This window comes from Halichoerus grypus, chromosome 1, assembly GCF_964656455.1.
Source record: "Halichoerus grypus chromosome 1, mHalGry1.hap1.1, whole genome shotgun sequence".
Taxonomy (NCBI): domain Eukaryota; kingdom Metazoa; phylum Chordata; class Mammalia; order Carnivora; family Phocidae; genus Halichoerus; species Halichoerus grypus.
In genome coordinates, this window is record NC_135712.1 from 172,653,281 (window position 1) to 172,670,117 (window position 16,837).

Sequence of the window (16,837 nt, forward strand, 5' to 3'; positions counted from 1 at the left end):
ACGTCACCGCCGCGCGTCGGTCGTCAGCGAATGGGGAAATCGCAGCGGGGCGTGGGCGGGTCCGAGTGGGCCCTCTCCGCGCTCCTGTCTCCCTACCACCGGGCTAGAGGCAGAGCGCGGTTTTTCCGCGCCTCTGAAGCCAAGGTACTCTGCAGGCGGTGCTCCTGGGGAATTCGAGGCACCAGGGTCTTGTATTTCTTTTAACTACATCTCCCTACACCTCTCTCTTGCCCTGAGGTGGTCAGACGCCCATCTGCGTTGCATGCCCGTGTGATCTTGGGCAAGTGTCACTCTTTTCCTTTGTAGAATGAGACTGTCAATAAAACCTGTTACAGGGGGTTGCCAGGCTTTAATGTCATGTTACTTCCCAGCAAGGAGGGAATGCTCAGTGAGTATTATTACTCTTCCCTTTCCTCAAGACCTAAGCAGAGGGTTTCAGACACACTAGTTCTAAATTAAACCCTCTAGTTCGTTGAAATTACTGGGCATATTTTATTTTCCCACCTGGTTTTTGTGAAGTCTGAAGGCTATTGCAGCTGCAAAATGAAGAACTTGGATTTGATTCAGTTCTTTCGTTTTTTCCAAGGCTGAGAAGAGTAAATAAAGTAGCAAAGGAGTAGGAGTAAAGCCCTAAATCCTTAAAAAGGGACACTTCCAATTAATTTGCCAATTATCTTTAAAAAAAAAAAAATCAGGGCACCTGGGTGGCTCAATAAGTTAAGCGTCTTCCTTTGGCTCAGGTCATGATCCCAGGGTCCTGGGATGGAGCCCTGCGGTTGGACTCCCTGAGTCAGCTTGTCCCTCTGCCCTTTCCCTGGCTCGTGTGCACGCTCTCTCGCTCTCTCAAATAAATAAAATCTTTAAAAATAAATAAAGTAAAATCGCATCATATGTTTTCATTAAGTGTAGTCTTAATAGCGCTCTAATTTCCGTAAAATTTTCCTAGGAAAATTCATGTGCCGTAGTATTTCTGTGGTTTCCAATGATCAGCCCTCTTATCTTCAGGGCTATTAGGTATCCCATTTTGAGAAGAACAGGCCTAGTTTCCCAAGTTGCTGTTCAGAGGCCAAGCATTGATTTATGTTTCTTCGTGTGGCAATGAATATATTCATATATCCTAACTAGCCTGTGCAAGAAAAAAATTAGAGAATTCAATGTGAAAGAGCATAGCACTACAGATATAAGACATTAACAGGATAATAGAAGACATGGACAATTTTACTGACAATTTGCACTGGGGATGAAATGGACAAATTCTTTGAAACATACATCAAAACTGAAACAGGATGAAATTTAAAAATCTAAATAGTTCTTTACTACTAAAGAAATTGAAGTTTGTTCACAACCAACTTCCCACAAAGATAATTCCAGGCCCAAATGGTTTTAGTGGTCAAATTTATCAATCACTTAAGGAAGACATAACACCAATCTTCCATAATTTTTGTTCAGAAAATAGAGTAGGAAACATTTATCCTCTAATTTGGGGCCAGCATGACAACTGATAACCTGAAATAGATATAACCAAAAAAAGAATTTATACATCAATATCCACATGAACCTAGAAACACATATATTTAATGAAATATTAGCAAACCAAATCCAGCAAGCTGGATTTTGATCAAGTTTGGTTTATCCCAGGAATGCAAGATAGATTTAATATTTGAAAACCAATCATTGTTATTCACCATATTAGCAGACTAAAAAAGAAGACTGTATGATCATCCCAATAGATGCAGAAAAAACACTTAAATTCCACACTTATTAATGACTATAACTCTCAGAAAACTAAGATCATGGAGTGATCTGTGTTGTATGGTGGTGTATGGTGACTAACAAAATTAAATTAAAAAATAAAGTTAAAAAAAAAGAAAACTAAGATTAAGAGACTTCCTTAATCTGGTAAAGGGCATCTATGAAAAATGTACAGCTGCCATCATACTTAAAGTATTGACTACTTTTCCTCTGATATCAAGAACAAAGATGCCCAGTCTCATAACTTCTTTTCAATATTTTACCGTAGTTCATAAACATTAACATGGGAAAAAGAAATAATAAAAGATGTCATAATCAGGAAAGAAGCAACACTGTCTTTTCAGATGACATAATGGTTTGCAAAGGAATCGACAAAACTACCTGAATAAGTGGATCTAGAGGTCTTAGGATTCAAGGTTAATAATTTAAAAACAAACGTATTTTTATTCAGTGGCAGCAAATATAAATAAGTTTTAATATTTTAAAGATTTTATTTATTTATTTGACAGAGAGCGCACAAGCGAGCAGGGGTGAGCACAAGCAGGGGGAGCAGGAGACAGAGAAGCAGGCTCCCCACTGAGCAGAGAGCCCGATGCGGGACTGGATCCCAGGACCCTGGGATCATGACCTGAGCTGAAGGTAGACACTTAACCAACTGAGCCACCCAGGCGCCCCAATAAGTTTTAATTTTAAAGCATTTTTTTAAAGATTTTATTTATTTGACAGATAGAGACACAGCAAGAGAGGGAACACAAGCAGGGGGAGTGGGAGAGAGAGAAGCAGGCTTCCCGCTGAGCAGGGAGCCCAATGCAGGGCTCGATCCCAGGACCCCGAGATCATGACCTGAGCCTAAGGCAGACACTTAATGACTGAGCCACCCAGGGAACCCCAGTAAGTTTTAATTTTAATAATAAAGTATAGAGATACAGGTTATAATACAGAAACAAATGTAGCAGAAGAAGTTATATGGTTAGCAACCAATCATGTAAAGACAGGCAACATCATCAGTTATTAGGGAAATACAAATTGAAGCCACAGTGAGATGCTATTACATACCTATTAGAATGTTTCAATCAAAAACCTGGGATTATCAAGTGCTGCCAACAATGTAGATCAACTGGAACTCATACACTGTTGATAAGAATACGAACTGCTACAACTACTCTGGAAAACAGTTTGGCAGTTTCTGATAAAGTTATATCTACTCTTAATATACAACCCAGCAGGGCGCCTGGGTGGCTCAGTTGGTTAAGCGACTGCCTTCGGCTCAGGTCATGATCCTGGAGTCCCGGGATCGAGTCCCGCATCGGGCTCCCTGCTCGGCAGGGAGTCTGCTTCTCCCTCTGACCCTCCTCCCTCTCATGCTCTCTGTCTCTCAAAAAAAAAAAAAAAAAAAAAAAATACAACCCAGCAAACCTACTGCTTGATATTTAACGGAGAGAAAAGAAAACTTACGTTCACATTTAAAAATGTATGTGGGGACACCTGGGTGGCTCAGTCGGTTAAGTGTCTGACTTTTGATCTCAGCTCAGGTCTTAATCTCAGGGCCATGAGTTCAAGTCCTGTGTTGGGTTCCATGCTAAGCATGGAGCCTACTTAAAAAAAAAAAAAAAAGTATGTGAATGGTAATAGTAGACTTACTGATAATCATCTGTACTTGGAAATAAGCCAAATTTCCTCCAACAGATGTATGGATAAGTAAACTGTGGTACATCCATACAAAGGAATATCACTTAGCAATAAAAAAGAGTTAACTCCTGATATATATCTAAATCTGAAATAAAGAAAGCCAGACTCAGTTGGCTACATAATGATTCTATTCATAAGACATCCTGGAAGAGGCAAAATTATAGAGATATAAAACAGCCCAGTTGCCACAGGGAACAGCAGATGGAGGGAGGGGCTCACTACAAAGTGGCGTGAGTGAACTTTGGGGGGTGATGGAATGCTTCTATATCTTGATGGTGGTGGTGAGTGCATGACTGTGTCTGTCAAAACACATGAACAGTACACTAAAAAGGGTAAACTTTCCTTTATGTAAATTACACCTGAAAAAAAAACCTGACCAACTATTTTCTTTCCATATATTAGCCAAAAACTAGAACATGAAAGTTTAAAAATATATATTTAAAAAGGCTCTCAAGAAATGCTCATTCAAATAAATTCAACTATTAAAGCATTTCCATATGAAGGTAGAATGAAGAACTTTGAGGCCGTTAAACTAAAGTGGAAGAGACCTCTGTAGACAGATGCTGCCCAACCCTCCCCCCAGGACAATGGTGAGAACAACCAAAGCAATGAAAAGTCCTTTCTGCTGCACATAAGAGGTTTACTATTCTCTCTTAGTGTAGACCCATCCTGAGGGAAATAGAATTTTACCTGCAAAGGAACTGACATTTATTACACAGAACTCCTACAGAAAGTATTCTTATTGTATATTATCTACCCCCAAGTAAATATGAACAGAGGGGACTGTTAGGGTAGGGCAAGTTTCCATTATACTATAGAAACACCACTGCCATGAGTATTATTCTGCAGTTAGAATGCAACATATTATTAAAAAGTAAAGAAAATTAGATAAAAACAGCTTAGAATTACTTATTGTTTATACAGACTTCAAGTCTTAGTTACCAGTGCTGGTTTGAAAACCCATTAATGTTGGTTGGTATGCACTTCAGTGCTGGCTAAAGACTCCCTCAGGAGTGGACAGCTTTCAACTGTCTTCGTAGTGGATCAGATTTTTTTATTCCAACTTATACATCTAGTAGCCAAAATGTGGCTCCCAAATGTTCAGTTGTCTCTGTTCATCTAAGTTTTGGTTGTGTTCCTTTAAAACTGAATCATCTCTGCAAATCAGAGAGAAGTAACAGACTATGTGAAACAGTTGTGAATGCAATGCTGTTTTCATCCATCCATCCATCCATCCATCCATCCATCCGTTTAGTGTCTACTGTGTGTCCATGGCATGTGTGAATGCTCACAGTAATGGTAAGTCTACATAGTAATTTATACTATGCTTAGAATGGTGACAAGCATTGTATTCTTATTAATCCTCAGGAACATGCAATGAGGTATTTTCCAATGAGAAAACATAAGCACAGAGAGGTTAATTTGTCTAAGGTCACACAGGTAGTGAGGAGCACACACACAATTCAACTCAAACATTCCGACTCAAAATCACTAGAGTACTCTGATGAAGCTGAAGAAGCAGGCAGGACAAGATCCTGCAGGGCTGGGCACCTCACATAGTGACACTTGAACTTCATTTTAATGGTAATATGAAAGAACTGAAGGTTTTTTAAGCAGGAGTTTTCATAAACCTACTGTATTTTCATGTGACTAGTCTGGCTGTAGCATGGAAAATGGGTGGAAGGGCCTGGTACATAAACTTATTTTCTCCCTTTCTGACCTTCTCTGGAGGTCACAAGTCTAACATGAGTCCAACAGGCCTGCATTCCCTCTAGAGGCACTTGGGGAGAATCTGTGTTTGTTTTCTTTTTGGTCCTTTCCAGCTTCGAGAGCTTCCCTCCCTCCATCTTCAAAGTCGGCAAACATAACCTCTTTCCTTTCTGACCTTCCTGCTACCTCCTTATATGGACCTTTGTGATTACACTGAGCCCCTTGGGTAATCCTGGATAACCTCCCCATTGAAAGATCCTCACCTTAATTACATCTGCAAATAAGGTGATGTGTGTGCAAGCTCTAGGAACTAGGAGGTGCACATCTTTGGGGGTGGGCTCATTATTCAGCCCTTCAAGTGCATGCTTTCGTGGGTAGGGGGATAGGAAGATATGGGAACACCAAGGATTATCATGTGACAAAACAACTGGTTGATCAACTTGGGATAATAACTGTGTTGACCTTAATGCTGATATTTTCTCCATTTCTTCCTGTTTCTGGTTTTAGGCAGAGGCTTTGATTTCAAGTAAAAACACATGGCTGAACAGAGGTAAAAACCATTAAAAAGCAGAGTGGTAACCCTGAGATCAGAGGTCCCCACCCCACCTGCCAGCACCCAACTGGCATCAGTGTCCTTAAAACATCACTACTCCAAAGAGCATCTGCATTTTGAAATAGGACAGAGAAAGGAGAATAATGCTTCCTATAAAGATAAGATTTTGTAATAGCATTTTAGGCCCTTGAGGAAGATATTTGAAGCAATATTTAGACAAGTCAGATAAAAACATAATTTTGGCCTAATTTTAATATTCTGCAATTTGGGAGTTGATGCTGGTTAAACCTCAAACCCCTCCCCCGCCCCTTTTTTGGGGGTAAGCAACACTGAGTAATTTGTTTAAAAGACATGTTCTCTTTCAAGAATGTCTTCTTTCTTCGAAACAACAAAAAGTACCTCTTTGAAGGAAAAATCATTCACTCGTTTTGTTCTCATAAAAGTTTAATAGAAGCCAACTAAAGTTTAAGATCTCCCAGAGGACAAATAAAGAGATTTCTCAGAAAATGTAGAATCGCAGTTTTCATTGGTGCTAGGGGATTTTACACACAAATGCAATTTTATTTTACATTTAAAAGAGGTAAGTAAATAGACAAATCAATTTTAGCTGTTCTGAAATTTCATACTGGGTCATTAATTTTAAAAGATGGGACTTCAATAATAGTTAAAAGAACAGAGGCCCAAGGGTAAAGACTGAGAATAATCACCTTCAAAATTCTGACTTAGCAGCAGCCTCAGAACAGAACCAAGAGTCTAAACCAGCTTTCTTGTGATATTCTCCATTGCATTTCTACCTTAAAATAGAGAATCATACGGAATTCCCTATTGTAACAACACAAACTCCCTCTTCTTTTCTTAAAACTGGATACTCTGATGGATTCTGATAAAACCAAGCTAGATCAAATTAAGACCTGCCCTTGCATCTAGTGGTGGAGATAGAGATATAAACATACTATTCAGTACAGTATAAAAATAAAATAATCTCAGCTGCAGAATGAACACTCCCTTGGGAGAAAGGGTAGAGTCGGAGAGATCTTCCCATTGGAAATGATATTCAGACTTCACCTGAAATAATTGGAAGTTTCTCCAGAGGTATCTCTTTCCCCCACCACCACCAAGTAGGAGACTTAGTCCTTGTTAAGTACTTGTTACACTGTTTCTCTTAAAATAATTATGACAATTACACAAGTATTGCCATTGTGGGCAATGTGACTCTGGGGAGCATAACAACCAAACTGGGCTAAATTGTCTGAGTTTCAGTTTATTCATCTGCAAAATAGGCTTATAGGATTGTGATATGATAATGTGTATAAAGCAATTGACAGCCCCAGGCATGACGTAAGTTACCTCCTGATTGAAATAGAATACTAATTTACCTTAATAAAGTAAGCTTAATTATATAGTTTTTTTGTTTCCACATTCTGGTTGATTTCCTGTATCTGGCTTTGCAAGTAAAGAATTGGTCCATGCAAAATTATTTTGTAATGTGTAGTTACAACAAACCATTATGTTGTACACCAACTTATATAATGTTATATGTCAATCTTCTCTTAATACAAGTGAAAAAATAATACAAGCAAGAGTAAAAAGAAGAACTGGTTATTAACAACTCAAGATGCTTAAGCTCCTGGGATTCTTTTTTGAATAAAGATATGCTTTTAATTTTAGCTATACAATGGTAAACCTACACATTGATTTTATACTGGAATTGTTCTAATAACTACCTAGGTTTCTATTTAAATCCTGTTAGGGCATCTTTTTAAAAAAATAACAGTTTTAATGAGATGTATTCACATCATAAACTTCACCTATATGAAGTATATAACTCAATGATTTTTAGCTTAGTCTCCGAGTTGGCAATCATCACCACAATTAGGGACATTTTCTTTACCCTCTGAGAAACCCCACCGCCATCAGCAGTCACTTCTCATTTTGCCCACACTCCCCCTACCCAGCCCTAGGCAATCACTAATATACTTTCTATCTCTATGAATTTGCCTATTCTAGGCATTTCATATAAGTGGAATCATAAAATATGTGGTCTTTTGTGAACTGGCTTCTTTTATTTAGCTTCAGGTTTTCAAGGACCATCCATGCTCTAGCATGTGTGGGTACTTCATTTCTTTTCACTGCTTAATAACATTCCATTGCATGGATATTTATTTATTTTATTTTTATCTTTTTAGAGAGAGACAGTGAGCAAGTGAGTGGGGGGGGATAGAGGGGTGAGGGAGAAAAAGAATCTTCAAGGAGACTCCCCACTGAACACGGAGCCTGACACGGGAGCTTGATCTCAGAACACTGAGATAATGACCTGAGCTGAAACCAAGAGTCGGACAGCTTAACCAACTGAGCTGCCCAGACGTCCATCCATTGCATGGATGTACCACGTATTCTTTATCATTGGTTGACAGGCATTTGTGCTATTTCCACTTTTTGGCTATTATGAATAATGTTGCTATGAACACTCACATATAAATTTTTGTGCAGATATAGATTGTCAATTCTTTTGGGTATTTGCCTAGGAATGAAATTGCTGATTCATATAGTAATTCTATGTTTAACTTTCTGAGAAACTGCCAGACTGTTTTCCAAAGCATCTGTACCATTTCACATTCCCACCAACAGTGGTAGAACAGTGGTTCTACCCAGAACCTATGAGGGTTCTAATTTCTCCACATCCTCAACAACACTATTAGTTGTCTTTTTTATTTTAACCATCCTAGTGGATGAGAAGAGGTATCTCCTCATGGTTTTGATTTGCATTTTTCCAATGGATGATGTTGAACAGCTTTCCATGTACTTGCTGCTTATTGCGGCATCTACTTTGGAGACATGTCCATTCAAATCTTTTGTCCATTTTTCATGGGGGTATTTATCTTTTCATTGGTGAGTTGTAAGATTTCCTCATTTTTTTCCTGGTTACAAGTCCGTTACCAGATATGTAATTTGTAAATATTTTCTTCCATTCAGTGGGTTGTCTTCACTTTCTTTCTGGTGTCCTTTGCAGCACAAAAGCTTTTAATTCTACTGAAGTCCAACATATCTACCTTTTCTTTCATTGCTTTTGGATCAGGTTCAAGGAACCACCGCCTAATGTGAGGGTCACTAAGATTTATGCCTATGTTTTCTTCTAAGAGTTTTATAGTTTTAGTTCCCACTTTTAAGTTTTGATTTCTTTGGAGTTAATTTTTGTATGTGGTATGAGGTAGGGGTTGAACACCATTCTTTTGCATATTTATATGCCATTTGTTAAAAAAAAAAAACTGTTCCTTTCTCCATTGAATTATCTTGGCATCCTTGTCAAGAATCCATCAATCATAAATGTGAGAGTTTATTTCTGGATTCTCTGTTCTACCCCATTAATCTGTGTATCTCTAATACTTTTTTTCCTGCATTTATACACAATAAGATATTTGTATATATAGGAGCATAAGAAGAAGATTAAGGGACATGTTAATCCCACTGCAGTAGATGAGCCATTGGTTCCAATTTTTCACTGCCCTCTAGCAGTTGCACACATCCACACCCTTATCATGGCCTTACCATGGTAGGGGGAGTAGACTGTGGCTGGGTCCACTTGACTCTGGGTGTGGCCATGTCATCTGTTCTGATTCTTGGGATGTCAGTGAATGTGACATAAGGAGATAAGTGAAATGGGCTTGCACAGTTGGTCCTGTTCTCTTGCACATTTGCTATCACCATAAAAAGAATCCGCCTTGGGTAGCCGTTGGTTCCAACAGAATGACAGATGTTGAGAATACACGTGATCCCACTCTGTGATCTGGAGCCCAGCCAAATTTAGCCAGAGTCTAGTCAAAACTCAGACACTTGGGCAAGAAATAAATGCTTATCAATACTTACCACTGCAGTGTCTGTGGGTAGTTGTTCTGCAACAATAGCTAACTAAAAACCTACTACTTAGAGATAACCGCTCCTATCGGTTTGCTCTTTTGATCAAAAATGAGATTATGAAAAAAATCTATATATGTATACTTGCTCTATTGTTTTTGCTTAACATTTTCCCGTAATACCCTGTATTATTAAAAGTTCTTGATAAACGTTCCTTTTATTATCTACATATTTCAACCTTTGAAAGTTATCTTTCTCGCAACCATCCCCATATTATTTTTCCTATTACAAGTAAAGGTATAATGAATTTCACTCTTTTTCTCTCATATAAATCTTGGTCTCCATTTCACATTTCCATGGAATGGATTCCTATTTATAGACACATTTAGTAAGCTTTGGGAACCAGAGTCCAAGATGGAACCACCGAATCCTGAGTTCCTTCCTGTTACCCTATTTGTATTTTCACCTATACTATTTGGCTGAACCAAGATTGCTTTTCTTCTAAAAGATACAGGCAAATTTGATTTTACTTAAAAAAAAAAAAAAAAAAAACAATTTGGGGGATTCTTCCAGCATGTTCCATTATACTATCTTTGGACATTTACAGTTTATTCTAAAGAAGAAAACCGTTGCCACAAAAAGTAAACTATACAAAACCATCATTTTCCTTCAGGCTACAGTGGAAATAGGACATGGAGACAAAATATAAGCGCATTTTTAAAATTATTATTGAGAAAGCTGAAAAAAGATCATATATCCAAGAAGATGGTCTCCAGGGTAGTAGCCAGATCTAATTGTCTTTATGTTCTTAACAGTGCCTGGCACTGTGCACAGCTGCATTCAGTAAACACTTCTGGAGTAAAAGAATATAAGAAATGGAACGTGAAAGCAGACTTTGAGGCCAGAAATTATGGCCCTCACAATGATCAATAACTATTTTTAGGGTTTCTATAGTGACAAGTATGCTACACCTAAAATTAGATGTGTGGGACATCCAGGAGTAGGTCAGAGGCTGATGCTCTATCTCAACTTTTCTGGGTGCTTCTTAGCAAATAAATGGATCTCTCTCCCTTTCCCCAGGGAAAATCGCATTTTTTCAGGTCATCCAATAATGACTGATCCAGTTTGGCAACTTCTACAATGGATACCTTAAGAACCCCACTCAATGTTCTTACACATTACCTACACTGAGCCTCCTGGAAGTCTCATTCAGAGTACCTGTGGTTCCTCATCCTGCAAACAGAACTGATCTCACCTGGCAGTTGCCTCTGGGCCCTTGCTCCCCCTCTTCCTGCTTTGGCTTCTCAGAGACCACTGTCACTCAGCTCCTGGGGCTAAGAGTGGAGGTCCCCTTACAAAGGCAACGACTAGTACCTGGCTCAGATGCTTAGTACAATAAGTACTATTCTTTTTTTTTTTTTCCCTAAGATTTTATTTATTTGAGAAATAGTGTGTGAGAGAGAGAGAGCACGCACACAGAGGGAGAGGGAGAAGCAGACTCCCTGCTGAGCTGGGGGCCTGACATGGGGCTCGATCCCAGGACCCTGGGATCATGACCTGAGCGGAAGGTTTAGCCGACTGAGCCACCCAGGCACCCCAGTAAGTGCTATTCTTATCCATTCACACCCTAGGCCACATGTTTTTAATTAGCTTTGCTAGTCAGTCACCTCAAAATTTCTAGACAGAAATGGAACAAAATAAAGGAAAATGCAACTCAGTTTACTTCAATTAAAGCATACTAAGGACAGCGGAGGTGCTCTGCTGGAACCTGAGAGTTGACAGGAGGGAGAAGGTCCTGGGCCGTGCCCGCAGACCCAACTGCCACTGTCTGTCACAATTTGTACAGGACAAGCCAGGCTACAGCTCCCAGCAGTTTATCACACTCAGAAGCTCTCCCTGCCCCTGGCACACACAAGTATTTGCAGGTGCAGGACTTGCTTGCAAAGAAGAGAAAAGGCTAAGGCATTCTCTTAAGACTGAGAAGTGCTGCTAATGCTCAGAAGGCAGAGAGACTTATTCCTCACGCTCCATTCTTCTTGTCCTCGCATGAGCCTGGCGCTGTGTGGGCGGCAGAGACGCAATGCATACATACCTTAACTGAATGGAACATGTAAAGAACACAGAAAGGCAGTGCTTGAGAGTACCCACAGAAAACTTGACCTTGTCACCCAGGAGTAAATGTGACTTTCAGCTCCAGAACAGAGCCAAACATCTTGAAAGAGAATGAAAATGCAGATGAGACCGTTATCAGATAGTGGCTATCTGGACAAGAGAGATCCTTTCATTTCATTCATTGGGGAGCTGCTGTTGAGGGTCGTCCATAACTGCTCTTACAGATGCTCCTGGAGATGTGCTTGGAGAAGCTCTGTTGCCATCCCATGGTACAGCAAACTGCCTGTGAGTTTGTAACCATTACAGCTGTGATGATGAAACAGTAAAGAAGAACCGCCTCTAAGTCAAAAAGTGCACCCAGAGATAAGATTCATTTTCAATGCCCTTGCAGCTGCTCCTGATGGCATGGGGCCACCGCACTTCTCAGTAAGTGGGGATCCAAGGCTGATTCATCGCAAAGTGAGCAAATGCCTTTTTTTTTTTTCTCTAAGATCACCCTATGCTCCACCTCCTAAGAATTTCATTACATGGGGAAGGGCGGGGGGGAGGATAGGAAAAGGGAGAAATAAGTGATTTCTAAATATATGGCAAATTTTTAAATAAAAAGGGGAAACAAAACCCCTTATAACTATTATTAGCAGGGGCAGAACTAATAATGGTGCTATAAAACGTCTATCAGGCGGGTCGTATCGATTCTGGGTATAGCATTCTATTCTTGTGTCCTTGTAACTCAGCTAAGTAACTGAGGAGGGCAAATCCATGGCTAGGTGAGTCATATTAACAAGACACCTAAGGTTTTCGTTGACCCTTATATAGGGGACAGGTTTGCCATGCTGCAGATACTTTAGGGATTAAAAGGAAAATCTATACTCTGCCAAGATTTCTTAGAAAATACCTGAGGTTAGAAAACAGGGTGTAGCAGTTAATGAAATATCTTGGTGAGGACGTTTGAGAGTTAATTAAGAAAGCTACAAATTAAGGAACAACAGCGAAAAGGAGATGATTGCACTGCATCTAATTGAAGGCATTCTGCTTTTTGTCTCTCCTGGGAGTTCTGGGATTTTTCAAGATTGTTTGACTTGATACGAGATGTACAATAATTTGAAGTATCTAAAACAGAAATAGCTGAAATATCTCACTTGGTTTTATTAATTATTTACCCAAAGTGACATAAATTTATTTTATATATACAGGAGAAATGGATTGAATGAAAAATTAAAAAAAAAAGGAAAAGAAAAATCCCTCAGTACCCCATGAGCCTAACATTCATAAACACGTGAAAAGTGACCACTTTTATAGCCATATTGATTAATGTATCTGAATCTCAATTTAATGGATTATCATGCCAAAAATTTCATTACCAGGTACAATTTTTATTTTGCGGGAAAGTTATGTCCTCTTTTGTAGCTATTGAAAAATATATTAAGGTATGTAGCTATTTGTTAAAAGTTTGCCTTTCAAAACATAATGAAGATTTGGAAATCAAATCACCTCATTTGTTTTCATTACGTGAAATGCTACTTGGGGAAATTTTTAGGCAAGGTACCAAATGTATGCCCCAAATGGACCAGGCTTATTAATATGCTCCCAGCCTCCTGTGCTCTGGTCTATCTCGTCCCCATGCTAGATTTTACCCTGCAGAGCTGGGCTTGGTAAGGGTAGCATATTAATTTGCCTCTATTCTATACAGGGCCAGGCACGTTTAGCATCTGCCCTGTGCCTGACACTGTGCTAGGTGCTGGGGCTGCAGCCAAACGCACGGACAGGATGGGTCTGGTCCTGGCCCTCTGATACGGAGCACGGTTGCTGGAAACAAGAGGATCACCAGAGGCAGGTATGCCCCGGAATGGGGGAGCACAGATGCGGGATGGCAAATCATACCACGTGGGATTAGCTGGGAGACATTTAACCACCATTGGGAGATGAGCAGCAAAGTCCTTCTTCCTTCATTTTCCCAATGAAGCACCATTCCTACCTTGGCTAAAGATTGTTTATGAATGTATAGGGCAACAATTTGAACCCATGACTTATATTTTATGACTATTTCAGAAAGTTGACCAAAATCCAGGAATAGTAAGAAAAAATTGCACGCATTATAGGCGGTCCTTATCACTCATTTATATTTTTAGGAAGCTTGCACAGGTTTTCATTTCGGGGGTAATACGATATACCTAAATGCTAAACGTGTCATTTGCATTTTACACCTTGGGTTATTTATTTATTCTTCATCCCTCAAGAGATGAGTTTTATTGCTGATTACGCTGTACAGGAAAAAAAGAGGAAGTAAAAAAGCAAACTCTTTACTTTTAAGAGCCTAACAGAGCATGAATCCTCCCAGTTGCTTGTCAATTTCTGTGCACTGAGGTTGAGCCTGGAACTAGATGTCACCACAAGTGACTCAAAAAAATGCTCTAAAAACAGGGTTGCATATACAACTTTGGTTATAAAACAAATGCCCCAGGCAAAAAAAAAATAAGTTGAAAAGAAAAAAAAAAAAGAAGAGGGGAAAATATTCTTAAGTTTGAACTTCAGTAGAATTTGACCAATTCTTAGGAACACTGGGGAAATCCATTGCCAATTGCCAAAACTTAACCCAACTTTCTACAAACATCTATAGTGCAAGAGGTTGTGCTCCTGTTTTCTCCCAAATTTCCAATATATCACTTAACCAGAAGGCAGATTCTTTGAGGGCACTCGAGGAATTTTAGGTAAACTCAGTGAAATGTCACATGAACAAGTAGCCTATGATATCTCTAAGAAGACTGACTTTGTTTTGTGATGACTGTAAGTAGGCCCATGTTTGCTTTATTCTGCTGAATTTGAATGTTATCTTAACAACTTGATATCTTTCTTGCAGATTTTAATTGGTAGCCATGAGAAGTAGTTGATCATATTGTCATTTTGATATATATTTTTTTAAGCTAGAGAGGTAGCTAGCTCTATTCTTGTACAGTGAAAGGTCTCCCAGTTGACATCTATTTAACAATATACCTTTGGATTAAAAACATGGCCCAGAGAGATTTGGGTTGTTTTTCCAGCAGTGGTAATTGTTCTGCCTGAGACCAGAAATAATAAGGGATCATGGACAAAGGCTGGAGGAGTTTTCAAGGAACAGAGCAGAGAATGAACAGGATTACGGGAAACACGGGTCAACTGCCAAAGCTCCAGTAATACCCAGTCTTGGAGGGAATTTATCTGGCTCACAAAAAAATTGTCATTCTCACTAATATTTTGACTTCTATTTGAATATCTTGTGTCGTCTATAGGACACCTAATTTTGTTGTGTCGCCTTTTTGAATGCAAAATATCACAATGAGATGTGAAAAAAACTGTATGGCTGTTTTACAGCAAAAAAGAAATTAATCATCGGAAAAGTTCTGAGTGATTGAATACAAAACATAATTCCATTTTCAGCAGCTATGATGTTGGAATACGTAACAAATTCTACAGGAGGGTGCTTGGTTATGTAAAATATTCAATTATTCTCCCAACAAATTCTATGGGAGGGTGCTTGGTTATGTAAAATATTCAATTATTCCCCCACTTAGATATTCAACAGTTTTCTCTCTTCAATTACTTAACTTAGAAGGACAAATAAGTGTTTGGTCATAACATACTATTTGCTTTGCTAGTCAGTACCAGTCACTATGGAATATCAATCTTGCATTTTTTTTTTTCTGACCCAGAATTCCTCTTAATGACCATTAGCGCAAAGTTAGAGCATATCTAACATTTCAGGAAATGCTGACGTTTCAAAGACATGACCTTCTTAACTTGCAGAGGAAACTGTCTTTATTGTTATTTGTTAAGGGTTTTTTTTGGTTTTATTTTTGTATCTTTGCTTCTTAGGCTCAGCAAATTAATGTTTCCCTTTAACTCCTTAACATTCTTACTTGTTGAAAAATTTTAGAGTATTAAAATATCTGCTTTTATTGTCCTTGTCATTTTTAAAATTCTGTTTCTACACAATGTGGGACCAGAGTAAGAGAAAATTATTTTTATCAAAAGTAGCACAATTCTGATTAGCAATACTTAAGTTTATTTGAAAAAGAAATTGAATGATTTGTATGATGTTGCTATCTTCTATATTGTGATATTTTACTAATTTCATTACAAAGTTAAGAGTGATAGTCGTAAGGTAAATAATAAGTTGGTTAAATAGTGAGCTAAAAAATAATAAAGGATTTTTTTTTTGCCATTTAGCCAAAAGTCTATCTTCTGTGGTTACCATTATATTTGCCAAATACCAGCCCATTTAAATAAATTTTTAAAAAATATTGTACTTTACATAATCCCTATACCCAATGTGGGCCTCAAACTCATGACCCCAAGGCAAGAATCACATGCTCTTCCAACTGAGACAGCTGGGCGCCCCTTTTTAAATAAATTTTTAAACTGAAAACTAGAAGTCATTTAAATTAGTACAGAACATAGGCTTTGCTGTTGGTAAATCCGAGATTGGGTCCAAATTCCATTTTCTACTAGCTGTTTGATCTTTGGAAAATTATTTAAGTTTTCAGACTCCTTTTCTTCATTGCCAATTGGCTAATAACCATGTGGGCCACCCACTGAATCAAAGGGTCGGGGGGCATGAGAGATAAAAGGAAGAACTGCTTTGTAAAAGCCAGGATAGCACACAACACAACATGGAGAAGCTGTGAAAATTCTTTGTTCCTTAAAATCCAGGCCATGTGAAAAATGCCTTTCAATATCTTCAGAGGAAGCCCTCAAGATTTCTAATCGATAATTCCCAACAAGGGATCCACTCCCTTCTTCGATGTGTCCAACAAGATGCTGATATTAACAACCACACTTTCCAGACTGCCACAACCACACTTCCCAGACGGCCATGCTGAGTTATTATAACGTTACTACTCTAGATTCAGTTTCATTGTCCAGTTGTTTCAAGTAGGTAGCAAGACCGTGTTTATTTTCCTCAGGCCTGTACCTATGTTTTTAATTCCCTTTAATGGCCTGCCCCTATTTGGATTCATCAACATATTTAACCTCTCCAAAGCTCAAAGTGCCATAATATTCCAGGTTTGTGATACGAAATGTCTCTTTCCCACATTAAAATTGTTTTAGATTTAAGTTTCTTGTCATGTTGGCCCGTATTTAAATACTTGTTAATGAATCAGAATGGTGCTTATTTTCAATCTGAATAACAGT

At 38.7% G+C, this 16,837-nt stretch overlaps 1 protein-coding gene across 1 annotated transcript in view; it reads left to right on the forward strand.

Annotated features, from left to right (window-relative positions):
- Positions 1-55: 55 nt before the first annotated feature.
- Positions 56-16,837, forward strand: part of IL5RA (interleukin 5 receptor subunit alpha) — a 47,326-nt gene continuing 30,544 nt past the window's right edge. The window contains exons 1-3 of the mRNA XM_078075902.1: positions 56-144; positions 11,893-12,127; positions 13,359-13,502. The gene's annotated coding sequence lies outside the window, so the exon portion shown is untranslated. The remainder of the gene's footprint in view (positions 145-11,892; positions 12,128-13,358; positions 13,503-16,837) is intronic.